Here is an 8,558-nt window from a genome sequence, read left to right as displayed (position 1 = left end):
GTATTTATGTCCAGCATGTATTCAGATATGGTGTATACTTATGGTTCAAAATTCTTGAAAAAACTATAAAATTTAAATATGTTTATGTCAGAGTCGCACTTACATTCAACACATTGGAGTTGGAATTACATATTTCTTACCAGCGGAAAGTGTTGGGATGTATTGCTAACAAGTTTCAGAAAGGGTTTTAAGATTTTAAGCAATATATCTGAGATAAAACCAAGTTAGAAGTCTGTATTAATCCATCAGCATTGAAATTTTGAAGTAATTGAGGATATAACTAATGCTATCCTAATCAATCATCAATGAGGATGAAAAGAAAAGAAAAAGTATGGAATGGTAAGGAATCAAATCAAACAAAGAAGCAGCCATGAAAGCAAGCCGACTTGAAAATGGAAATGAGAAAGTAACTGTAAAGTCAACGTGTTCATTTATGAACCGTGTTAATAAGGTGGTGTGAGAATCAGCAGTCAAGTAATGTAAGGTTAAATCATGGGCCAAACACATTGCATCCCTCAACTTTTGACATTTTTAAACATTGAAATCCCCCCCCCCTTTATTTTTATCAATGTGAAACATCACAAATCAAAGATCTTGTTAACCAAAGGAGTCCCCAATCATAAAATCACAAAAAATGTCCTAAAGAAAATCTTAAAGATACACCATGATTTCCATCCCTTTGCTTCTGGAAAACCATCTACATATATGAAAAATAGAAAGGTTTTTCTGTAAAGCAAACAAATCTTTTATTTCAACACTCTTTTTAACATTTCAGGGGACATAATCATAATGGACTAAAATCCACCAAGTCAAAAAAGAAAATACTAATGTAATATGTATTTCTCTCCATGTTTCTATTTTTTCTTAAAATATTTAAGTCCAACGTATATTTAAACAAACTGAAATATATATTAATATTAAATCAATAATAACTCATTGAATGAATACATCACAGTTGAATATGAAATAACCAATCATTTAAGCAGGGAACATACAAAAGTGCTCTCCTCTTTAACAAGAGGCAATATAAACCACATGTTGATTTGTGGATATGAAGTTACTGAAAGTGGGATGATGAACTAAATCATGCTCTACTCTGCCCATCTATTAACAGCCCCACCCACTCCATTACTTCTCTATTTTAAATCACTATATAAAACATAAGATAATAAAAATTTATTAATATTCTTAGTACATATGCATCCTATTTCATTTTAGCAAACAGAGCTGAGGCAAGAAAAATTTTATTTGGTAAAATTTTAGAGCAAAAATGAAGCAGGAAAAGATAAACAAAACCACACTGATATATGCTCTTCTATTTCAACTTTAACACAAAAGAACAGAATCTATAACAACCAAACTAGAGAGATCCTCTCCCCTTTAAATATCAGATATGAATATATATACGTATAAGCATATTTACTTTTTCAGGAATTATTTTCGTATATTTAAAACATCATATTATATTCTTGTAGTTAAGCAATGCAAATTTTTTTGTTTTGTTTTGTAAAATGGTATGGCACCGTCCTCACCATTGTAAGTGGTTTGAATAAATGTACCAGCCGACCTGAACATCCCAATAATGGAATCGTTTGATAAAAAAGTATGAGAGTCCAGGAACAGTTTTGGTTGATATTGCAACATGCAAGCAATATTGCATTGCATGTAATGTAAACAAGATCTACCCAGTGCTGTACTGCTTAGATTTGGTGTCGCTCTCCCCCATTTTGTCTTGTGAACACAATCTCCAATTGCAACTTTACTTATATTCAACAACATCAAATTTGCATGAGGATATCGTGAAAGACACTGTTAATTTTATCAACATTTGTCCCCCCATTCTTAAAAGAATATCTGCCAAAAAAAATTTGTTTTTAAGGTTGAAAAACCAGGAATAAACTTTGAATTGATTGACTGTCACTTAGGGTGATTGCATATATTATTTTAATTAAACTAAGGTTTAAAATATCAATTGAATCAAAATTAACTTCATGCTCTCTAGAACATTGAATTGAAATTAGTGGAGAAACAAAATGTCCTTCTTTTAAATACCATGACTTGACAATAATATTTATCTAGAAGAATACCATTTAACATTACATTTGCTGTGAAAATAGTTTTTACCAACACCAACCTATTTATATATTTGTAAGACGGATTAATGAATCATACGGTGATCATTACATTCGTACCAACCGCATGCACCCCACAAGTTCTCAACCAAAAAATATGAACAAAGTCTCTTCTATAAGTCTTTCGGACAAATTGATAAAAGCATCGACATTTCAACTAATACAACTCTTTTATTCTATCAATTTTTGGGTTTTTTTTTTCTTTTAAAGGAACTTTGGGTAAACTACATTCATACTTTCTTTATATATATATATTTCACTTTAGTCTCAAACTTTTGAATAATTTTGTTAGAGTTCATAGCCTTTTGAAATAATTCTGTTTTGGTCCTTAATCGTTATGTTGTAGGTTATGTGGAATATCATTTAGATGTATCTATATATATATATGACATGATGGAAGTTTTTTCAATTGTTAATGAAAAAAATATGTCAAAAATGAAATCACTTTAAAAGATTGAAAACTTCAAATGAAATAATTAAAATGTTAGAAACTAACATGTTAAATAAATCTAAATAAAACTCTTAAGTATAATATATCTCTAATTAATCTAAGCAAGAAGTAGTTTTAAACTAAAAATTTTTGTTGACATACAACTCTTAAATAATTTAAAATACTTAATAGTTATAAAAAATTCAAATAAAAAAATAATAATAGCTGATAAATACAATATTTGACTCATGTATAATAAAAATTAATCCTAAAACCCGAGCCCAATTTATTTAAACTCGAATTAAAAGCCCAAACTCAAAATCTAGTGATTCAAAGTGCGTTTCAAAACTAAGAGATAGATTTTCGAATACTATAAGACATCTTAATCCAGAAATGCCTGGATCCCATTCAGAAATTTGTCGCAAGTTGATTAATCTTTTCAGTTTGAAAATTGACAGCTTGGTGGAATTTACTTTAATACATTTCACACATTCCGTGCATATATTATTCCTCGTTTCCTCGAAAAGATTTATCCTCGTATATTGACTCTGATCTTTGACCTTGTTGTTGAGCTTTGAGGTAGTGTAAGTCCATTACATCTATGGACCTAAAATTAGGCCTTGAAACTCATATTAGAAGTAAAACCAAAATAAAAGAATAGAAATAATAGATTGAATCTAATACCGGATCTATTTTTCAACAAATAAAAGTAAATTAACCAATTTATTATAATTCTACGTAACAATGAATACAAAATAACAACTCGAGTCTTTTTTTTTGTTCTTTTGAATAAAAGAATATTCGAATACTACTTACAAAATAAATAACAATACGAAGACTTGATAATATTAAATACATATAGTTTTTTCGGTAGAAAATATATAGAATAAAATCATATAAAATAATTCAAATGAAAATAAATACAAAATTATATAAATACAAAAACATGTCAACATTTATATAATATAATTCATCAAATTTCTTTAGAATAAAGGTATCTTTTATATCTATTTTATAGTCCATAGTTCTTTAGAATGAAGGTGACTTTCATATTTATTTTATAGTTCATAGAGAATATTTTTTTTGGGTTCATTGTTGCCCTTCCTAGGAATGTTGACTCCAAGGTTAAAACCTAAGTTTTCTCACTAGAAATGTAATTTATTTTATCACTGGACTCAACATTTATTGGTATGATCAAAAAATATTATTAACATAAAGACTAAATTATGACATACCCACAGTATAGGAGAAAAAAATATGTGTAAAAAAATTATAAAAAATTGTATGAAAACTTATGACTTTTGTTGAAAATGTAAAAGTGAGATATTAAAAATTAGGATGACTTAGAATCAAATCCTATTTTATATATAATATATATTTCTAGATTTTACATAAATATAATAAATATAAAAAAACTTAAATAATTTAATTAATAGGTGATATTAACTCGTTTAAACTTTTAAATAATAATATAAACAAGCAAATAAAAAAAATTAAGGGCGGAACCTTTTACTGTTCAAATTGCTCTCATATCCTTTTTTTTATTTATAACAATTGAAATTGTAAGCGTAAGATTAGAGTTATTAGATTCCATCCAATCATTGTTCCCCCCCCTCCATAAAAAAAGTTCTTTTGAAAGATCAGATTAGATCTAAAAAGTAACCTCCTTTAGAAGATGGGTTGTTGATTATATTTATTTACCTTTTCTGATTGAGGTACCCCAAATAAATGCCTCTTATTAATATAATTTTTCAATGGATTCATCAAAAGTTAATTTTAATTATTATTTCCTAAAATTATATTTAATTCACGCTCGCTCTGTGAACGAAAATAAATTATTATAAAAATTAATAAATTATGAAAAATAAGATATTTATAATAAAAATAAATAAGTGAAGAATATGTAATTTATTCCATCGTTTTGATTTTTTATTTTTTGATAAAACCTGGAGTAGAGAGATGTTATCATGTTAAGATGTTTAGAGGGGGGGAAGGGGGGGGGGCCCTAGCGCACACCGAAAACCAAAATAAAATCAGATGACGTTGGTGATGATCATGGTTGACAGTACACACGCGTGCACATGAACAGTGCTCTTGTTAGTTTATGTGTCCCTCCCCATCTTCCCAATTATTCGGCTTTTTGAGATATCATGTCTTCCTCTTTGCTGAAAAAAAAGGTGCTGATATATAATATATAGTTTACTAATATAAATATAGTATGTTAGTGCAGAAGCTAAGGTGCATCATATTATATGAAAATTGATGTTGACATATTTCATGCCACGACTTTTAAGCCGACTATACTGCATATGGTGTAAGTGTGTTACTTGCTATGTGAAAAATTATCCCACTTAGATGATAAAGATTGTGATACTTGCTATGGCTTTCCATAGAAAGCTTAAGTGTGTGCACAATTTAGTTTATTTTTAAGGGATTTCTTTTATCTGCTTTATTTTATATTTTTTAGTGATTACTTTTGTACTTTTTAGTAGTAAAGGGTTAATGTCTTTTTTAGTTCATTAAGTGATACAATAGAGAAAGAGATGGTTAGGTGAGAGAGGTTGTAACATCTATATTATTGTTTAAGTTTTTTTATTAAGTTGGTATTATCTATCAATCGGGCCTTAATTCAGTTGAGAAAATTATAAAGATGTTCTTCTGTAATTAAAATGAGTTATATTATTTGAGAGTACTTTAGTCTTTTTTATTTTAATAAAAATCAACAGAAATACACATATAATGGAATTGGAACCCATGCCGATTAGAGTAATAAAATCTTAAATTACTATTTAATCAAATTTTAATTTTAATATTTTTTTTATGTTTTTCTATTTTAATATGTACAATTTACTACATTTATCATCAGTATATCTTAATAATGTTATTTATTATATGTTATTTTTAAACACACATCTATGTTCTAAATATATGATTTTCACACACACTTATGATAGAATTCCTAGTATATGTGAGGGTTGGACTTAAATTTTCTATTGTAATTATATGAAATGATGCAATTTCTTGTTAGGCAAAACCCCGCAGATTTAAGTTAAGTTTGAATAACATTAATTACTTATTGTATTCATGTTTTTATTCTTTGTGTGTATTATTTATAAGTTCTCCACTTGTATCAATCCATATATCCACATCTTTTGGGGCATATTGCTATCAATGATTTTTTTCATAATGTAGTCGCAAAAACATGTCTAAACATTTAGAAATTAGAAACAAATTAATACAAAACACAAGCACAATGAATTAAAACTTAAAATCGACTCATCGAATTAAAGTTTACACATGATGGGATTAAAGACTTACACGTGATACTTATTCGTGATAGGACTCAAACTTGAGTACTTAAGCATATAAAACTTCAACTTTTGCCAACATTACCAATACCTCATTTATTTATAATTTAAAATCATATTTAAATTTATCCATTTTATTATTTAAAAAGCAATTTAGGCTATTACCAATGAAAATGAAAAGCCTTTTGATCGTTTATCCTTTACATGATATTATAGAGTCACTTATGAAAATATGTAAAAATAAAACTTCATAGCTACCATTTTTCTCATTCTATAGACTGTATATTAGAAAAAAACATTATTGAAAGATGAAATAATCAAATTTTTGTAAAAGGAAAAATTGGATATCCTAACCCAAAAAAATCATAATCAAGCATGCGATTGTGTTGATTTGTCATTGGAGAGATATTGAGAAAAATGAAAAAGAGTTGCATCAAAATATATTTTAGAGTAAATTATAATTTGATCATTAAATTATTTGAAAGTTTTCATTTAAGTCACTAAATTATTCGGAAATTTTTATTTAAATCACTGGGCTATTAAGTTTTTTTTTTAAGTTTCGTTAGCAAACTTCAAGCAACGATTTGACGATCGGTACGATGATCAGTATTCATTAATGAGTAGAAGAACATACCTTAGATCCAAGTCGATCTGACTGTTAGTATTGAAGATGAAAAAAAAAACTATTTGAATTTTAGTTCGCAAATTCGTGATGTCTAAAATTGCTTCATGAAAAAAAATGTAGAAAATAATGAGAAAGAGAACTTTTCATTGGTGCAAGCAATGCTAACCGAAAAAGCCATATGGCATTTATTTTATCAGATCAATGAATTAAATTAAAACTTTTAAATAATTTAGTGACAAAATTGTAACTTTTTTTAGTTAAGTGACTAAAACGAAAACCTGCCCATTATTTAGTGACTAATGATGTAGTTTGCCCTATTTTTCTTGTAGTTAACTCTTTTTTGTTTTTCAATTTGTGAAAGAAAAAACGTGAAAACTATATATTTCAAAGTTGATTATTATTATTCATAAATGGCACATTCACGATACGAACTGAAAAAATTATAAAAAAGGTAATATAAAAATTAAATTAAACTTTAGTTGAAGTAATATTTTTAAAACACTAAAATTACGATGTCTTATATTAAAATATATTATATATTTTAAAATTTTTATAATTTCACAATTAAATTAAAATTTAATTGAAGAATATGTGTAAATCGAGGAGCTAATTGTTTTAGAAATTTGTAAGAGAAGGCACAATAACATTAGATCATCTCACACCTAAGAGATAATATTAAACCTACTTCGACTTCAATTATTTACACATCTATAGATGTGAGAAAAATCATTATAAAACATTAAAAAATATAGAGAGAGACAGCATAAAACATTCAATAAAATAAAATTAATCAGATTAAATTATTATTTATAAGTCAAAAATTCTATTTGAAAAAACTATACTTATAACAATTAAAAATTTTTCCAATTGAGTTGAAACATAAATAAAATAACTTTCAATTAGATTTTTCTTAATATTTAACAATTTTCTCATCCACACAAATTTCATAAATAATTTGATGATAAAAAATTTTGTAAATCGAAATTGTTCAATAAAAAAATCGATTAAATCAAATAACGATGATCCAACCAATATTATAAAATTAAGAAATAGTTGAACCCAAAAAAAATCAATAAAACCAAATAAAAAATTAATTAAAAACCATTTGTAATGAATTTAAACTAATTTAAATATTTAATAATATTATTATTTATAAAAATGAATGATTATAAATTAATAATCGTTGTTACATCTAATTATTCTTGAACTATAGCTTTAAAAAAATACGACTTATTATCAACTAATGAATAATATTTGTATTACTTTAGTCTTTATATGTACCGTTCGATTTTATTTTTTTGTTCATTTATATGTGCCATTCAATTTAAGAGTAGTAGTTTTAGTGCATTTATTTATAATTAATGGAACCATGGTTTCAAAATATCAATTCAACGGTCGAATTGCCTTAATTGGATCTATACTGTTCAATTTAAAAGGGAACCAGTAATGAATAAATCTCTAATGCCACGTCATCAAATTCAGGTATTTATTGCGGGACCTCCTACAACAAAAAAATATTTAAAATTTTAAGGTACTACTATATGCTGTGTTGTTCTCATCGTCTTACTTAAGTGTTAGATTGTTTTGTATCCGAATTTATTTATTGAAATATAATTTTTAGAATTGGATCTGTGATTAAATTGTTGATATAATTTATTTTTAATTAGATCATCAATTTGTTTTAATTAAAGAAAATATTGAAAATTTAAAACTTTTAAAAATTTAGTTTAATCAATTTAATTGCTAGTTTAACGGTTTTTATCACGATCCAACCGATTCAGAATGATTTATAATTTAATCGGTTCAATTCTTTTGTCTGGAGCAATATACTAATTAATCTTATTCAGAGCAGTTTAATTTATTTGTAGTTTAATGCGGTTACATTTATTTCTATTCTAATAAATAACACTCTTTTACATAAATAAATAAATTAAAGGGTAAACTCGAGTTTTTTTGAATTGATTAAAATTGAAGTTTACAGATATAAACAAATAAAAATATTGCCAAAAAATTCCAATACTTAATAATATTTCTATGCTTAATTTATTATTTTAGTGGTAAAT

This window comes from Gossypium hirsutum, chromosome D05, assembly GCF_007990345.1.
Source record: "Gossypium hirsutum isolate 1008001.06 chromosome D05, Gossypium_hirsutum_v2.1, whole genome shotgun sequence".
NCBI classification, from domain to species: domain Eukaryota; kingdom Viridiplantae; phylum Streptophyta; class Magnoliopsida; order Malvales; family Malvaceae; genus Gossypium; species Gossypium hirsutum.
The sequence above is the reverse complement of the archived record's forward strand: the minus strand, read 5'-3'. Positions refer to the sequence as shown.